The 19,984-nt window shown below is 36.8% G+C and overlaps 1 protein-coding gene across 1 annotated transcript in view; it reads right to left on the minus strand.

The window, feature by feature from the left end:
• Window positions 1–5,591: 5,591 nt before the first annotated feature.
• The window catches only part of ARSJ (arylsulfatase family member J), a 162,434-nt gene continuing 148,041 nt past the window's right edge, over window positions 5,592–19,984 (minus strand). The window contains exon 5 of the transcript XR_014243802.1: window positions 5,592–5,692. The gene's annotated coding sequence lies outside the window, so the exon portion shown is untranslated. The remainder of the gene's footprint in view (window positions 5,693–19,984) is intronic.

Genomic DNA, 19,984 nt, shown 5'->3' on the forward strand with positions numbered 1-19,984 from the left:
TTGATTCTTCAATTAAAATATAAGGTGTGGTTGTTGAAATATTTGTTTTGTATATTTTCTCCAAAATAAATTTTGTCTTCCTCTTATGGTTACCAGATTCAGCAAATAAAAATACAGGGCACCAGTTAAATTTTAATTTCATATAAATAATAAATAATGAATAAGTATGCCTCATGTATGAATTTCAGATAAATAATGAATAATAAATAATAAGTATGCCCCATGTAATATTTGGGACATAGATATAATAAAAATTATTACATGGGATATACACTAAATAATCATTCATTGCTTATCTGAAACAAATTGACCTGGGTAACCTTCATTTTGTCTGGCAATGGCAATCTTACTTCCTTTTTATTATAAGTAGAACCCTAGAGAATTATTTTTAGACATTTTTAGATCTAATTTTGGCAGAGGGATGGAGTTAAGAAAATAGAAACATGTCTAGCCTTACATGTGAAGGATACTAAAACTTGACCTGGTGGCTTTACAGTGGAATATGATAAATGGTCACCTGGTCCCCATGAGTAAAAATGTCTGTGTTCTCTTTGGGGGAAGAAAATGAATGAAGGCTATCTTGTATTATTTTTATAGTATTTACATATACTCAATCATACAATGGAGCAAGGATATTTTATAAGTAAAATATAACTAACAAAATAGCACATAATTTCATCAGAAAGCTAATTTACTTTTTTAGAGCTGAGAGAAGTCAGATGATATTTCCATATATTAACATTGTCACATCTCTTGTTACTTCTCATTTTTATTTAAATTAATTATATAGAATCACTGCAATTACTTATAGTTAGTAATTAAAACAAATCATCTAATGTTGCCTTTAGTCCTTGAGACTTAGTCCTGCTTTTAAAAAGTGGCACACTGGTATGTGTGTTAAACTTAAAAATTTAAATCATAGAATTCTGAAAGAAGGTAACTGTCTTATTAAGTCATCTACAACCTAAAAGTTGGAATAATTATTACTTAAGTCCACATAAAATGTACTTGGGTTTAGACTTAATCAGGTAATTACAGTAAGAGTATGATTTTTGTAAGAAATTAGAGAAATATCTTAATTTTTCTTTATTACTCAAAAGTAACGGGGCTTCCCTGGTGGCGCAGTGGTTAAGAATCCGCCCGCCAATGCAGGGCACATGGATTCGATCCTTGGTCCGGGAAGATCCCATATGCCGTGGAACAACTAAGCCTGTGTGCCAGAACTACTTAGCCTGCGAGCCACAACTACCGAGCCCGTGAGCCACAATTACTGAAGCCCGTGTGCCTAGAGTCTGTGCTCCACAACAAGAGAAGCCACTGCAATGAGAAGCCTCAGTAGCCCCCGCTCACTGCAACTAGAGAAAGCCTGCGTGCAGCAACAAAGACCCAATGCAGCCAAAAAAAAAAAAAAACAAAAAGTAACACTACCATGATTATTTTAGAGATTTGATGAGCACCTGTTCTGTTCCATGCAGTATACTAGTCAAAATATACATTTTAATCTTGTTTCCTTTCCATAATTTTTATAGAGTAGATATTATGATCTAGATTTTTTAAAAACCTATTAGAAACTGAAACAAATATTTATTAGCTTCTGTAAGCCACACATATAAATAATAAGTGATCATATCTGGTCCTAAAGCCTATATGATATACCATGATAAAAAAATAAATTTATTGTGTCACTAAAATATTTGACCCACACCCAAGGCAGGAAGTATTGATAATTATTTATTTATTTTTGGCTGTGTTGGGTCTTCGTTGCTGCGCACGGGCTTTACCCAGTTGTGGCGAGCAGGGGCTACTCTTCATTGCGGTAAAGCAACCGATGCGCGGGCTTCGGTAGCTGTGGAACACAGGCTCAGTAGTTGTGGCGCTGGGCTCTAGAGCGCAGGCTCAGTAGTTGTGGTGCACATGCTTAGTTGCTCCGTGGCACGTGGGATCTTCCCCAACCAGGGCTCGAACCCCTGTCCTCTGCATTGGCAGGCGGATTCTTAACCACTGTGCCTCCAGGGAAATCCCGGAAGTATTGATAATTTATCTTGGTTTCTCAATTCTTTTTTTACTCTAATAAAGATAAATATATGATTTTAAGAACTAATTAACATTAGTATTCAACAACTTTTTTTCATGTAGTGAATTATTCAAACATAGTACTTTGTTTAGGGGACATAGATAATGACCTGTCAACTTTTGGTGGAAATATTTTTATAAGTTACAGTAATTTTTTATCTTTGAAGAATACTGTCTTAGAGATTGAACAACATGGCGTTGACCACTAGAGGGCTTAAAATTTGCAATCCCTGTAATCTAATAGTACTGATGGACATTTCGTTAAGGGTTTCTGGTAAATTTTGAAAAGGGAAGTAGACACACTGACTCTGTGGATCTCATGTGCTGAATAAAGGTTATAATTAAAGTTAATTTTAATATTTGTTGGACTCTTTACTTCTAAAGAATTGTAGTATTAGGTTATTTTACAATTACAATTATTATAAAGTTGTACAACAATTTTACAATTGTTATTTGATAAATTTCCCAGAGAATCCTAGTGAAATTGGAATGTAATGTAATTGAAGTGAAGTATTGGAATTAATAATAGGGAGAGGGCCTTAGAATACCTACTGGGAAGAGAATCTCATAGAAGACTGAAGGAGAACATCTGGAGAGAAGAAAAGCAAAAGATGGCAAAGGAGCAAAGAAAACCAAACCCCCCCCAAAAAAATTTTGAGTATTCTTCTCTTGGAGGGATTGGCATGTACTTGGCAATGTGAAACCAGGGGTTGAGTGATTGATCCAAGTAATAATAATAATTATAAAAGTGATATTTATTGGATTTTCACTACGTGCTAGGACTCTACTAAGGCATTAACATATATTAACTCATTGAAACATCTCGTAAACCTCAGAATATTCACTCTATTCTTTTTTTTTCATTTTACAAATAAGGAAACAGACCCTTTCTTCTTAGACACTTGCCCCACCCCTCTAAAATAAAAACCATTCAATGAAGGCTATGGCAGATACAAAGGAGCTTTCCTAAAGCAGATGAATTCTATAAAGACTCAGAGTTTGGAGCTTACTGAGTTCAAGATCTAGGACAAAGCAATGGTCCCAGATGAGGATGCATTCTTCATGAGCTTTGGGAGAACCGAGGCCAGGGCATTTAAAAATATCTGACAGTAGGAAGTTAAATGTCATGAAAAAATATCTGATAATTGGAAATTGGGAAATTGCACATGGTCTAAAATCTTGTATGGGGGGCCAGGGGGAGAAAAATACAGTAAACTACATTGTTAAATGTCTAGACATTTAAAGGCTGATCTTGCCATAGGTTCTTAATGGCTTTAAGTAATGAAACAAAGCAAAATACAACAGAAAATAAAGGCCTGATGTACTACTTATGTGTTTTGTAGCAATTTCTGGCAACTAAATTTCTTTGTCCAGCTAGTGATGAGGAAATCCTGTATTTTTGATACTTTCTTAAGAGCTGAAAAGGAGATGATGAGAGATCATGCCACTGACCCATGGAATATTACCTAGAGGGAATTCTATGTAAAAATTCACTTATGCATTTTTTTAAAGGTTTTTTTTTTTTCCCCTGCGCGGCATGCAGGATTTTAGCTCCCCGACCAGGGATCGGACCATGCCCCCTGCAGTGGAAGCAAGGAGTTCTAACCACTGGATTGCCAGGGAATTCCCTTATGATGGTTTTAAACACAAACACACTCAAGGTTATCACACACAGTATAAGTAATATACTTAGAGAAAAAAATATTTCAGAGGAGAAAGTAACAAATGAAGACACTGACTTAGCCATTGTCTTTGGCAAGATGCCATTCATGGGTGGTGCCAATAAGCATAACTACGTAATATTCTCTAGGCGTATTCAGCCACTTGCATGCAGGAACAGATTAATAGATAGTTGGATTTGACCAGAGTTTAGTTTTTGTTAGGAAAGAATGCTTGAGGGAGAAAGGGAAAAGGGAGTTAAGGACATTTGTTGGGAAGTAGTTATAGGGCAAAATCATGAAAACAAGCTGGCTAGAGTGACATGGGATTAGGATGAATAAAAGTAAGTTATAGGGTCAATGAACTGGTGGTCTTGATGAGCTGGTGAATTGCATGAATGGAGTACTAGAGTGAATAGACTAAAAGAATAGAGGATGATAGAATAAGTAGTTTAAAACTGAAATTCAGATATGGTACAGTTTGGGGTGATGACAAGGTCTAGGTATGACATGTGAGTGGTTGTAGAGAAAGGATGGAGGAAAAGATTATTGGAGCCAAGGAAACAAAAGAATGTAGAGGCTAAGGTGTTAGTTGGATCATCTAGTTGGATTTTGAAGTAGATAACCACGATGACAGGAAAGGTATAAATAAGCAAAGAACAATTACTCAGAGGTCCATACATGGTCTAACAAGCAGGGATACAGGGTGACAAAGTATGAGATTGTACGTTTCAAAAGACATGAAAGTTTTGAAGGGGGAAAGAGGAGTGATAGTTTGGAAGTAGGAACAGATAGCAGAGAGGCCGCTACCTCAAACTCCAGGCATATATGATACTTAGAGTACGAGAGGAAAAAGTAAAAATAAATCCTTCATTTGAAGGGCTCCAGGGAAAGCAGTGTTTTCAGGAGCCAAGTCAAAATTCAGCAAAACTCCGAAGAAAATGTTCTGTGAAGAGGTTAATGAAGGAGAGGAGTTTTCTGATGACAGGAAGTAAGTTTGGGCAGAAGGGCTTAGATGGCCAAGAGTCTGGGCGATGTGTGGTCAGATTAGCAGGGCTGAGAAAAGGGTGCATGAAACAGTGATCTGGGAAATGTGCACTTCTCATGGGTGATACAGGAAAACTGGTTTTGGAGGCACGATGGGATTTGTTTCAGAAGCCACAGGACACACAGTAATTAAAGATCATGGGGTGGCCGATCTTTCCTGCAGCTGCAGGTGGGACGGTGGTGAGGCCAAAGTCTCATCCCTGGGGTTTTAGAGCAAGGGGTAGACGGAGATCTTGGGCCTTATGCTGTTGGAGAAAAGCAGCAATTCAGTACCCCTTGCTTCCCATCAAGGGCCCTCTCTACTAAGTAATTCCATTGATTGGAAAAACTCCTACAGAATCTCTAAGCCCAAAAGTCCCCTGCTTTGTGAACCTTTCCAGACCTCCACATCTCATAGTTAGTCATTTCCTCTATAACCCAAATCACTTTGCACAAACAGCTCTTTGAACCTGTATGACATTTTATTGTAATTGTTTACCTGTCTCTCCCAGTACACACTGAACACCTTGAGTCACAAATTGTGGCTTACTTTGTATCCGTACTACAAAGTAGACCATAACCACACAACTCGGTAACAAACTTAAGATCTATTAAGGGCTCAATAGCTTTAAAAAAGTGACTTAAAGTGAATTAAAAGACTGCTTCAGCAGTATTACTATTATGACTAACTGCTGGGAGTTTCCTATGGGTGAGCACTACACTAGATGTTGTATATACCCAATCCTGATTTGGTAGCTGTCTTAGTCAACTCAGGCTGCTACAACAAATATACCACAGACTGGGTAGCTTAAACAACCAGCATTTATTTCTCACCTCTCTGGAGGTTGGAAGTCTGAGGTCAGGGTGGCAGCACGGTTGGGATCTTGGTGAAGGTCCTCTTGCTCGTTTACAGATGGCCTTCTTCTCATTGTATCCTCACATGGTGAAGAGCAGAGAGAGAAAGGAAGCAAGTTGTCTCGTGTGTGCCTCTTCTTAGAAGAGCATTAATCCTATTCATGAAAGCTCTATCCTCATGGCCTCATTACCTCCCAAAGGCCCTGCCTCCTAATATTATCACATTGAGGGTTAGGATTTTAATGCATAAATTTTGGGGAGACACAAACATTCAGTTCATAACAGTAGATGATACTATTGTCATTTTACAAGCAAGAAAGCTGGGACTGAGTCTCAAAGGTTATGCAGTCAGGAGGATGTAAAACCAGGAATCGGTCCTAGTTTACCTGATAATAAAGCCTTTCAGTTCTATCAAATTGCTGTCTTGATTCCATTTATGTTCTCATCCTAAACTTCTAAGATCTAGGAGTTTTATTATTGCCAGTGCAGATTTAACACCACAGTGACAAAAATAGAGAAAATGAAAGTTGTTAATTTTATTGTAATATTTACTGTTTATTAGTGTGACTCTTTAAAAAAATCTTTCTGGAGAGTAAAATAATACAAAAGGAAAAAATGGCTGATATAATTCAAATTTGATCAAAACTTACTTTGGTTTACAGGACAAAATATGCAAATTATACTCTGAGGGTAAGCTCAGCTAGGAATATGCAAAGAACTCTCAAACACTAATTCCACCCAGACAAAAAGAAATACGGAAATGTCCTAGAATGTCATGAAGTTTCACAGAAATTCTGACATAGGTAATATAATATGAAACTCTATTTTGCTTCTAAATTATTTAAATTATACACACTTTTTAGAATATGGGAGACCAAGTAGCCTCATGCACATTTAACTTTGTAACACTCTTCTTCCCTAAAGTGAAAGCTGTTGAATATCCAGGGCCCATGTTGAGTTTGCCCAAGTCAGAATCCCAGAGGATCCCTGATATGAATCTTGCGTTCAACATGGCACGTGAAAATCATAGAAACTTCCTTCATTGGTAATAGCTTAGGTGTGCAAGGTCAGAGTAGGGGCTCTCTGTCGTTCTGGAGAGAGAAAGATTTGAGCACATCCTCAGACCTCAGAAGGAAAAAAGCATCCTATTTATTCTTATTTTCTGGGGCATTCGCAGGAACATCAGGTTCAATATGGGCAAATAAAAGGATTCCAACTACGTACTCAGTAATCAAAACATTCCATTGTTGGTACTGTACATGTGACAGTAACTTGACTGTACCCGGGAGACAAGAGAAGAAACATGAAGAGCAGCAAGTATTTTTTGGAACAAAGGATGTTGTAAAGGCTAGTATCATGAATAGGTCCTTAATAGGTAAAGCGTTTTTTTAATTACCTTGATTCAAGTAGCCAACTAGGGAATTCCCTGGCTGCTCAGCAGTTAGGACTTGGTGCTTTCACTGCCGGGACCCTGGTTGGGGAAATAAGATCCCCACAAGCTGCTAGGCATGCCCTCTGCCCAACCCCCCAACAAAAAAGGCAAGTGGCCAACTAAATCAGATGATTCAGTATTCAGTAAAATAACTAAATCCAGTAAAACATAAAACACTAGGTCTTGAATTATATAGTTGGGCGGTTCACATCCAGATATGCAGATAATTTGCAAATCTTCACTTCATTTGCTGCTTCATAGGCATATCTTGATGTTTACAGGTAAATGGAGCAGTAGTTGGTTCATTAGATAATTAACAGCCTATGGAAGAGGCCATTCTATCAAAATTGCAGTTTGACTCTGTGGGTTACAACCTCTGACAGAATGGCACTTAAGTTTCATTGGCTAAACTGCCAAAACTACTAGACTCTGAAAGAACCTTCAGGTGCTTACCCAGGTTTAACTCTTTTAACACCCAACAATTTCTGTCTAGACTAAATATGATCAGCAGATTCTTTCATATAACCACTAGACACATCTCAATAGAATTTATCCTGTAGAGTTTTTAAAAATTTGAACAGTAAACAGGAACAACAAGAGTTACTAGGTATTATTAGGTATTACTAAATTTATCAGCTATGATCTCAGATTCCTATCTTTACCTTTAATCTTTACTTGCTGATTCTGTTAACTATAGCTTTAAGACTTTTCCTAAAATCAACAATCCTGCTAAGACTTGAATGCTGAGGGTATAGGGTAAGTTAGGAGAAGTCAGGGTTTGGGGTTGGCCCTGTAAGAATGATACTGGCTGATATGGTAAATCAGAAAGGCAAGAGCTTGTGTTTGGAGGGGTCGGCTAAGAAACAGAAGGTTAACATGAAAAATTCAGAGTTTAGAACTGTCTGGTGGTAGGGATCAGAATACCAGTAGAGAGATTAGGATGGAGAAGGTCAGAGACCTAGAAGGGATGGAAAATAAAGATGGGTAGGGTACTTAATCTTACGAGTGTGTGTAGCAGGAGGCTAGACTCTAAAGCACAGAGTCTAAATAGTTGAAGTCATTATCATTAGTAGTAGCTATTCTTAGCTATTTTTATTAGCTTTGTACTAAAACTACTATGGAAGAGATTCTCACAGAGCTCTCATGTAAGGCCTCATGTTATAAAAATATTGGGCTTGAATGAATGGGTAGTTAGAGGCAAGTGAGACCTGCATGGAGTAGGAGAATGAGGGGTGGAGAGTCAGGCAGTTTTCCTACCTACAGGATTCCAAGAGGAAGTGGATTTTGGTTTGTATTCCAGCTTCATCACATATACCTGTATAGTTGAATTAAAGCCATTTAAATCTCCCTGATAATATTTAATACATTGGGTTGCTGTGATAATAAATGAAATACTCTATGTACCATATCTGGTCTAGAGTAGCCATCCAGTAAATGTTAACTTCCATTCTTCTTCATCTACCACTTAAGCATCCCTTATAGCACTAAGTGTAGTCTTGTACATCTCACTAGAGTCTTTATTATTTGATGATAGGAAATGTGTGCTGTCTTTGTGCGTGTGTGTGTTTTTTTTTTTTTGGCCGTGCAGCTTGTGGGATCTTAGTTCCCCAACCAGGCATTGAACCCTGGCCCTCAGCAGTGAAAGCATGGAGTCTTGAGCATTTGACTGCCAGGGAATTCGCTGTGCTGTCTTTGTATCACCAGTATCTGTCTTGCACATAGTAGATGATCAAAAATGTATTCCACAAACTTGGTATATCTGGAAAGTATTCTCCTCTTAAAAGAGACCAGGTTGATAAAATGGACAACATCTAAACTTTAAGACATTCAAAAACTTATCAAGGGGTTTTAAAAAACCCATATAAACATCATGTATATTTTCTAGGATAGATATCAGTGAGATTTATTTAAAAATACTGATGGAACTCTCTGGTGGTAGGAATTGGAAATATGGTGTAAAGTCAATTAAAATACTCTGAAATGGGCCTACTCCCAATTATATTAATTTAAAATACTAGACACCTGCTTTCTCAGCATCCTTTGCTGCTGATGTAGAATTCAGTTAAAAGGTGCTGGGGTGAGGAACATCTTGCAGGGGGAGGAAAGCTGGAACATACCAACATAAGTTGGTGCTTGAATGAAAATTTACTTTTAACAATATTAACAGGAACAACAAAGAGCTATGTCAAGAAGAGAAAGTGTGTATAATAGATAGAAAATTGAAGATGGAATACCAATATGCAGTCAGAAATTTTGAGTTGGGTACTCTAGGAGTAAACTACTACTGGTTTGGATGAAGGTGAATTCAGAGAGGGAGAAGAGTCAAATGTAACCGATTACACGAGCATCGCTCCATACCTCAGTACGTGTTCTGACAGCTCCCAGAACGTACTCACATCCACGTATCCAGCAATGCTGCCCTTGTATATCATCAAATTTTCACTGGCTACTGGATCATCCAAATCAGCATACAGATATACTGTAATATCTCTCATCTAACAAAACAACAACAACAACAAAAATCCTGCCTGTTTTCACATCTTCTGTCCATATATATACCCCATCTGTAGAAAAATTCAAGGAAGAATTGTCTATGCTCATCTCTATTTGCTATCTTTCTATTCTGTTTTGAACCCACTAACAAGTCTTTCCTCCCCATTCAACTAAAATTACTCTTGTTAAGGCCGCTTGTGACCTTTTGTTGCTCAATCTAACAGTCAGTTTTTAATCGTCAAATTACTTGACCTCTCATCAGAACTTGGAACAGTTAATTATTCACTCTTTTTTACAGCACTTTCTTCACTTGGGCTTTTGGACAACATTCTGTCTGCTGTCTCACTCGACATTTTTTCCCTAACTCCTGAGTCTGCCTCTTCACTTTCTCAATCTCTAAAGTTTGGAATTTCCCAAAGCTCTGTCCCTGGGACATCACTGTTCTTTAATTATACTTACTCCTTTAGTGATCTCAATCCAATTGTATGACTCCAAATGATATTTATATAGGATAGATTCCAAAATTCATAACTCTAGCCTAGACTTTTCTCCTGAAGTTCACTTTTATATACCCAATTACCTACTTGACATCTTCACTTGGATTAGAATAGATATCTCAGACTGTACTTGTCTCAGACTGACGCCTGATTCTCCCACCCCAAACACTCAGATCAGCTCTTTCAGTGGTCTTCTCCACAAGTCATTACACAGTTAATGAAAACTGCATCTTTGCAGTTGCTCATGGCGAAACTCTAAAGTCTTCCTTGCTTCTTTTCTGTATCTCACATCCGATCCATCGCAAATTTTGTTGGTTGTATCTCAAAATATATCCGGAATCTGTTCACTTCTCAACATCTCCATTGCTACCACTCTGGTTCAAGACATCATCAACTCTCACCTCAATTACTGCCAGAGTCTCTAACGGGTCTCCTTACTTCTGCTCTAGATACATAGAATCTATTTTCCATCAGCAGTTGGTGTGAATTTTAAAGAACACATCAAATTATGCCATCTCTTTCTGCACTGAGCGAAACCCAAAGCCTGTTCTCTGACGCACAAAGCCCTGCATAATTTGCCTCCTGCTACCTCCCTGAGTCCAGCTGCCCCCACCCTCTGCTTTGTTCACTGTGCTCTAGACATACAGGCCTCCTTGCTCTTCCCTGCCTTTGTGCTTATTACCTTTGCCCAAGACAGAGATAGCCAAAGCATGATTTTCTTCCTTCAGTTCCTTCTTGTCTCTGTATAAATGTCATTTTATTGTGAGACATTAACATCTTTCCCAGACCCTATCTGTCCATGGAGCTCTCTAAGGTACTGGACTGTAGTCCTCCGTGGCTGACTGGCTTAGAGCCTAGGCCTCAGAACCTGACCTAGTACCTGCCTTGCAATTTATCTTTCCCGACTCCAGTTAACCTCTGCAGCTAGCTGCCAGCCCTTGCCTTGGCCCCGCCTAACTTTGGCCACAATTAAAAGCAGCTGTTCACTGGAGCAGTTCCTCACATCGGCAGCTCAGTTCTCTGGCCTGTTCCCCCATAGTGCTATGGTTGGTACTGGGCCTTTGAACTCTGATGATGAAGGAGGGCATCTGTATGGGTTGTTGGAGAGACAGCAGTGAGTGATAGGCTAAACAGAGAATTAGATGGCCCAGGTGACTAGGCTTGGCTTCATAACAGACCCTGGATAAACTCTAGCCTTCTCTTAGAATTTCTTTTGTAAATCAAGTGAATTATACTTGCCCAAGAAATAAACTCTTTCCTTTGACATAGTTCAAATAATATAACTATATTTCTCATAAATGTGAATGAGAGTTTATAGCATCAGGAATTGGGCAAAAGTAGAAAGTTATTATTCAAGAAGAGTTTAATCAGTGCTAAATTAAAGCGTGATGATTCATATTAGTATTCCCAGATTATATAAACTTAGAAATAGCATGGGCAAGTATATTAAATTGAAAAGTCTATTGGTGTTCATAGTGATTTTAAGTTTGAAGATAATAAGCCAAATGGAAAGTCAGAATGATAAAGATTTTTTTTAAATGCTGGTCAAGAAGAGAGGTTTCAAGAAAATTAGAGGAAATAAATTCAGATTTTTTTATGGCCCAAATAGCTTTACCATTGCTGTTTAAATAGCCATTTAAATGGCCTTTTCTGTTGTCATTATTTTTTCTCTCTCCTCCCTCTCTATCAGCAAGCAGTGATATGTCTGCAACATGTCACTGCCTTACTTAAAAGTATCTGCTGTCCTTCAACTCCCAAAGAATCAATTCCATAATCCATTGCATGGCATGCACACTCTTACTTCTTAAGATTCATCCCTGACTACCTGTCAATTCCTGTATTTCTAGCTGTAAAATAGGGATTCCCTAACTGTCCAAGAAATTTTGTTCTTCCAGGCTTTTGCTAGGATTATTTTCCCATCCAACAGTACCTTTATCTTCCTTTCCTGGCTGGGAGAATCCTGCATATTCTTTAAGACCAGATAAAAATTTACTCCCTAAGGAAGGTAGTTACTCTCCTCAAGCAGGATTTTTTTAAGTTTTTCTCATTGACCAAGGTGAAATTACAGTTTAGATGTTAAAACATATATGTCTAGTATTTGCAGTATAAAGAACACATGGCATGCTTACATAAAGTTTCTCAGTTCACAAGCTTAAATCATTTTATAAATATGAAGAATGAATTCTCTTTACCTCCAGAGTAGGAAAATAAAATGGAGTTAAATGTGATGATGTGATAAAAAAAATACACACTTAAACTCCACTGGGTGTTTAACACACCAGTAACCCCTAGGAATACATTATACTCATCCAGATGTTTCCAAGGGTCTGAAACAAACGAAGATCATTTAAGCAGTTCCTTTTTTTTGGAATGTTCAAAAATATTTGCAAGATTCATTTAATTAACGGTTTTGTGTGTATACATGTGTGTTTAAAGGATCTCAGACACACCTAAAGGTTTTCAGAAGTGTTATTCAGGTAAAACACACATTGATAGAACAAGAGAGTCACCATGCTGACCCTGCTTTTAAAACCGGCTGTTCGTGTGAACTGGTATTGCTTGCCAGCATGGTCAAAGATGAAGAATCCTGAGAATTTCTTGAGCAGTTAGGTAGTAAATCTAGCCACCAACCTGAGTTCTTCTTTGTCTTGATGATTCTTATTTTATGGCCAGAGTTATGAAAAGCCAAACCTTCAAATAATAGGTCTGTTTCCTGTGCACTGGCAAGTTCTGGTTAGCTGGCAGATAGGCCTCTGGCAAAATCTAGACCTCTCATGTACTAGGGAAGAAAGCTGATATTTTATGGCTGACCCACAGGCCCTGATTCAGAAATAGTCTGAGTCATGATGTATTTTTTAAAATATCTATTTCAAAACTGTAAAAAAAAAAAGAGGGCACAAAAGCAAAAAGATAGCTTTAATGACATTTTCTACCTTGGACACACCAGGCATTACACATCTGTTGCTTTCCTTGTTCAAAGGAAAAGCCCATTAGACAAAACCATGACAGAAGAAAGGAAATCATGACATGATTTAACGAGCTTATTGGTAGTTTTCATTATAGATGATATTTTTTCAACAGAGTTATGAAAAATGTCAGAAGGTACACAGGGCTTTATGTAGGATTATTTCCATTAAATTTAATGGTTATGTTTTACAATTCAGAATATAAGCATCTAATCATTGCAATAAATATTTGTAATAATTACGGTAATAATCATTGCAATAAATATTTGTAATAATATACAGTTTAGCTCATTTCCCTTCCCAGTTTTATTCATCACCCTCATATTAAATTCTTAAGGACTATATGTCTATTAATATCCAAAGAAATCTTATATGCAGTACATATTTCAAATACTATTATTTATCAATGCTATTCTAGAAATTTAATTAAAAATGTAAAATATCTTAAAACAGTCCAGAAAAGTGGATATTTATAAATTTTAAAAATTCATATGTTGCCTAGGGAAGAAAAAAAATAACTGAATAAATAAAGGTGCAATGGGACCAAACTGCTTTTGAGCAGACATGACAGAAAAGAACTCAAATCTGTATTCCATAAATGAATGAAATTAAATTTAAATCTAATAGTCAGTGTTTGAAGGAAAAAATAATGTGGCACTAGGATATATAAAGTGAACCACAGCATGTAGGAGCTATGAGTTCCTATTCTTATAATGACTATTACTCAGGTTTTATACCAAAGTTATGATAAATTTGGGTTCTGCAATTGCTCTGTAATATGGAAATTTTGCAATGAGATTCAAAGAACAATCCATTTACAACTTAATCTTGAGGAAAAATTTCTTGGGTTAAACACCACAACCAAATGGGTATAATAGTGAAATTGGGGTGGTCACCTAGAAATGATACATCAGCCCATTCCTTTAAAATTAACAATATTTCTTCTACCATAGGTATTTCTAGTTCCTCTTGTATTTAAAAGCACAGATGTTAGGAGGGCCACTTCAATACTTTTGTAGATCAGAGATTATATTACTTACTCAATTACCTGAATCATTTTTTTAAAGTGAATTCTAAATTCTGTGCAAAATCAATAAAACTTTTCCACTAACAATAGTAAATGCCTTTTGAGGATCATACACTCTGTAGTGGATTATACTCTGCATTAGTTACCTATTGCTGAGTAACAAATAATCCCCAAATTTTGTGGCTTAAAATTACAAACATTTATTATCTCTGTGCGTCACACATTTATGGATGGCTTAGCTGTGTGCTTTTGCCACAAAGACTCTAACAAGACTGTAAGCAAAATGAAAGTCATGGGTACGATCTCTTGCAAAGGCTTGACTCAGGGAGGATGCAATTTCAAGTTCACTTATGTGGTTGTTGGCAAGATTCAGTCCTTTGTTGACTTTTGGACTGAGGTAACATTTTCTCACTGGCGGTTGGCTGGTGACCTCCCTCAGTTCATTGCCATGTGAGTTTTTCCATAGGGCAGCTCACAGCCTAGCAGCAGCTTCCATCAGAATGAGTGAATAGGGAAGCAAGAGAGGGAATCAAGGCAGAAGCCATGGTCTCTTTGTAACCTAACCTTGAAAGTATCATACCATTACTTTTGCCATATTTGATTAATTAGAAGCGAATCAGCAGGCCCAGCCCACACTCAAGAGGAGGGAACATTACACAAGGGCATGAATAGGAGGAGGTAGGGATCATTGGGGGCCACCTTAGATGTCGCTCACCACACGCCCATTTATAGATGAGGAAACACTCAGAGAATTTTAGTAACATTTTCAAGCAAAACAGAGAGTAAATGTAGAAGCTAGAATTAAAACTGAGGTGTGATTGATTTTAAAGCCCAGAGCGTTTCCATTGCACGCTTGTGATAATGAAAGAATAAGTTCAAGTGACCTGGGAAAGCACTGGGACAAGTCAAAGCATCAGTATTAGTAAGATTTTTTTTTTTTAATGGAGCTAGGTTGTAGCTAAGAGGTAAGCCCAGGAAAAATTGTATTATTTATATTTATGGAAGATAAAGACAGCAAATGTATCAGGTGACATGGTTGGGTATATAAATACTTCAAATTAATCTTATAAATAAATATTAGAATTTAGTAATTGAAGTTTGAAAGGTTTTTCAAAAATTTAAAAAATCAATTGAATTCTAATTTCCAGTAAGGTATGTTAAGAGAATAAAAGTATAATACTATTTAGAGAGGCATAGAAATTAAACATCTAGGAGTAAATATAGTGAAATATGCAAGACCTACACCCAGGAAACTACCAAACCATTATTGAGGGAGATTCAAGGAGGACCAAAACAAATGGAATGATATACCATGCTCATGGTTTGGAAGACTCCACATTGTAAAGAAGCTAACTCTTTCCAAATTGATTTATAGATTAAATGCATTCCAAATCTAAATACCAATGCTTTGTGAGCATGTGTATGTGTATGCAAGTTGATCAACTGTTTTAAAATTAATATGGAAATACAAAAGGCCAAGAATGACCATAATAATCTGGAAGAAGGAGAATAAAGTGGAGGATTTACCCTTGATATGAAGCTCATAAAACTACATGTGGCACTGGTCCAAGGTTAGTTAGACAAGTAAATCAAAGATACAAGCCCCCAAACAGACCCACACATATATAGTTACTTGGCTTTTGAAAATTTTGGCACTTCAGAGCAATGGATAAAGGAGTATCTTTTTGGCAAATGTTACTGGGTCAGTTGAATAATCATATGAAACAAGGTGAATCACATCATACACAATTATCAATTTGTTAGTATAAATTTAAAGAGTAAAACACTAATCTTTCAGAGGAAATCATCGGAACATATCGTCATGAATTTGAAATAGGCAAAGTTTTCTTTAAAGGTTCACCAAGAGCACTAATTATGAAGGATAGATTGTTGAATTGGGCTACAATGGAATCTAAAATTTCCATTAATTGAAAGACACCACCAGAAAGTGAAAAGACAAACCACAAATTAGAGAAGATACTTACAATGTTTATAACTGACAAAAGACTTGTATTCAGAATATATAATGAATTCATTACAAATAAATGTGAGTGTAAAAGATAGCTCAGTTTTTAAAATCAGCTTAAGAATTAAGCAGGCACTTCAGAATATGATACCCTAATAGTGAATAAATAGATGAAAAGAAGAATTAACTTCAATGGTAATAGAAAAAGCAAATTAAAACTATAGTGAGATATAACCATACACCTGTAGGATGATTAAAATGAAACAAAATTGAACTGATAATCACAAGCATTGGCAAGGATGTGAAGCTGGTAGGATTGTACTTTAGTGGAATCACTTTTGAAAACCCTTTGGCATTATTTACTAATGGTGAACATATACTACCCTATGACCTAGAAATCCTAGGTTTCCACCAAACCAAAATGGTACAAAATAAACACCCAAGAATGCTCTTATCAGTATAATTTTAATAGCCCCAAACTGGAAACAATCTAAATATATATCCATAATTGGTGGAATGGACAATAAATATAATACAGCAAGGAAAAAGAACCCAATACTGATACTCAAAACAGCATGGATGATTCTACAAACATTTTATTGAAGCCAGACAGAAAACAATATGTTCTATGCGATTTCATCTATATAAAGTTCAGTAAGAGGTGTTGGCATTGGGGAAAAAGATAACTTAGTTAATGGATATCTAGTAAGATAATTGAGAGGTCAGGTTTCTAAGCATACAGTAGAAGAAAAGTTAGTTCCACTAGAAAAAGTACTGTTATGGAAAATGACAAACAAAATTAATGAATTAAAAAGAGTTAAGTTGATGAAAAAATAAACATTAAAAATTTTTTCCTAATATTAAATACATATAAGTAGTTAACGTATTCAGAATTCTTTCACTTCTAAACAGTAGTATTTTAAACTGTCTTGACCTTTTTCATTTGTAGTGGTAAATTTTTTATCCAGGGGTGGGAGGGAGACGCAAGAGGGAGGGGATATGGGGATATATGTATATGTATAGCTGATTCACTGTGTTATACAGCAGAAACTAACTCAACATTGTAAAGCAATTATACTCCAATAAAGATGTTAAAATAAATAAATAAAAGGATTGAAAATATAAAAAAAAATTTTTTTTAATCCATGTAGACAAGTCTGGTGAATACCCTTGGAGATTATTTAAAAGTATCTAAAATGTTAAAGAGCCACAAATTAAATGAAGTGAGTATTCTAAAATAAATTTTAAGCTACACTAACTTTTTAAAAAATATATTTGTTTATTTAGGCTGTGCCGCGTTTCAGTTGCGGCACGCGGGATCTTCGTTGCGGTATGCATATGTGATCTAGTTCCCCGACCAGGGATTGAACCTGAGCCCTCTGTACTGGGAGTGTGGATTCTTACCCACTGGACCACCAGGGAAGTCCCAAGCTACATTAACTTTTAATGACAATTATTGAGAGCAAACTTTTTAGTACGTCACCAATGCAAGTACCTGGGCAAGGCATAAAGATGGTTACAATGACTAGTATACAATGTTATCTTTTGTGTATATGTGATGGGTGATTAGGGGGTGAATGGCCATTTATTATGGAAGATTTAATTAATGTATAGACAGAGAACTAGGTGCTGACAATGTTCTACCGTATTTTAAATATTTCCGAAAATAAATTTCTTTAATTAGAATATTAGATAATTGCAGTTCAGTAACCTGATTTTATAACACCTCTATAACTCTCTCTTCCTGTATGAAAACTTATACTCTGGCTTAACAAAAGAAAAAAGTAATAGCTAGCAATTTAAAACTCCTATCTGCATGTGGCATTTTATCTGAACAAGGATGACAGGATTGTGCACATAATTATTATTTAGGATCCTGCAGCGCATCCTAAAAGTAAAGGCATACATATCTCCACTCCTGATGTAGCGTCAGAGATGACAGCAGGGAAAACATTCTCTACTGTGGTCATCTTAAGTCTGGCTAAACACAGAATAAAAAAGCATCATACCTGTTCTGCATTTTATTTCCAATTTATTTCCTTTTCATGAAAACACTGGCAAGAGGGTAGTGCATACCTTTGATGTGTTTTACTTAGGGATTTATCATGCATCAGAATAAGCTGTCTGTCAGATGTCTTACATCTAGATCCACATTGTCTTTAAAGACCATGTCACTAGAAATAGTTAGCATCGTTTATCAGGTGCACGTGAGGAGTGCGCTGAGAGTCTGACACCTGGTCTTTAATCTTGTCTAGCTATGTCCACACGGACAAATCAGTTCTCATCCCTGGACCTTATTTTTCTCAGATATAAAATGAAGGTGTTGGGCTCATTTAAGCAATTAAAAAATTTCATCTTGCTTTATAAAACTATGTTGGAGCCATGTGATAAACAGTCTTTACAGCAAAAAGGTCAAAAATTATATGGAGGCCCAGGGCTTGCTAGACCCCTGTAAGAAAATGGAGAGAACAATCAAATATTGGACCCAGGTTCAGGAAATAGAGAGTGAACCCCAGCTCTGTTGTTGTTAGCTTTGGAGTGTCGAGAAAGTCACTACCCTTTTAAAATCCTTGATTTTGTTCTCTCTAAAACTTCTACCCCTAGAAGCATGTGCTGTCCCTGTCACAGAGAAGGCTCCTTCAAATTGGTAGCTGACTCTCAGTACAAATACTTGCAAGTGAGAAAACTTACTTATTCTTTTTCTATTTTTTCCCCAAGGGGTGTTCGAGGGATTTGTGTTATCGTTGCCGGCTTTTCTACTCTTAACCAACTGAATTTACCTTCATGGATAGGAACCAGCATCTTCCCCCTTCTGACCTGGATCGCTAAAATCTCCACATTTCCATATTTGGTGAATATTTCTGGTACCTAAGTTTTTTGCCTCATGTGATATCTATCATATTCAGTGATGTGCAGCAGTTGAGGTTGTCTGTTTTTCCCCCATAGCAGCCTCAGGAGTGCTATTTCATGTTATTTGTATATAAACTGTGATATATGCAGTGCACATTGAAAAAATTTTTAAAACTCCACAAACTGAAAGCATATTAGATAAATTAAACTTCCAGTAACTGTGCTGGAGCCCAGGATGGCAGCAAGGGGAGGTGTTGGAATTGCTGGTTTGGGGTATTGGTTGCCCTGCCTGTGGACACCCATAGTCTCTGTCCCTTATATAAATTCTTGTGAGGTAATCCGATGGGTGTAGCTCAGCCCACAGACTGGATGCCCTCCAGCCCGAGTCCGATGTTGGAAAACCAGTTGTGTCTGGGATGGTGGAGTTAAATTACAGAAATATGGCCACCCAAGATACCCAGGGACAATGAATGGGATAGTGTCCAGCAAAAGGGGCCATGAATGGGAACACATTCTCTGGGGAAATCGTTCAGCAAGAGTAGCGTGTTGTAATGTGCCCACTGCCGTGAAGTGGAGCCTGAAGGCAAAAGGTGTTTATGATTAGATCAAGGCTGAAAAAAATAAGAATGCTAAAAATTGGTAACTGTACAGTATCTGTGAAGTCCAGATTGCAAATTTCAACTCTAAGCCTGCATATGTTTCTGGCGTTTAGACAGCAAATTATTATCCGTAAGATGGTACAGAAAACCCGAACGAACTTTTTGGCCAGCCCAATATTATGTACTGTAAGCATTCTGTGCTATGCCATAGATGTGCCATCACTGATCAGATTTTCCTCATTTAGTTCAGTTCATCAGGTAAGAAACTGAACATGTATGCATACATTTCTAAGTTAAAATTTATCCAAGTCTTAAAAATCTTCTGGTTTTTTTCCATTGGACTTAACAATTTTGGAAAAGTATAAAGTATTTAGGATTTAAAAAGACACAGCTAAAACTCAAGTGAATTAAATATGTCTTAACTGTTTCTTAAACCAAAGTCCAAGTTAAGTTTATGTTCTAAGTAGAATATAGTACTTATTTTCATAACTATACCGACTTTCGTAGATATGCTCTCCTAGCATCTGTTTGAGTTTGAAACC

The sequence above is a fragment of the Balaenoptera borealis genome (genome assembly GCF_965194805.1).
Source record: "Balaenoptera borealis genome assembly, chromosome: 4".
NCBI classification, from domain to species: Eukaryota; Metazoa; Chordata; class Mammalia; order Artiodactyla; family Balaenopteridae; genus Balaenoptera; species Balaenoptera borealis.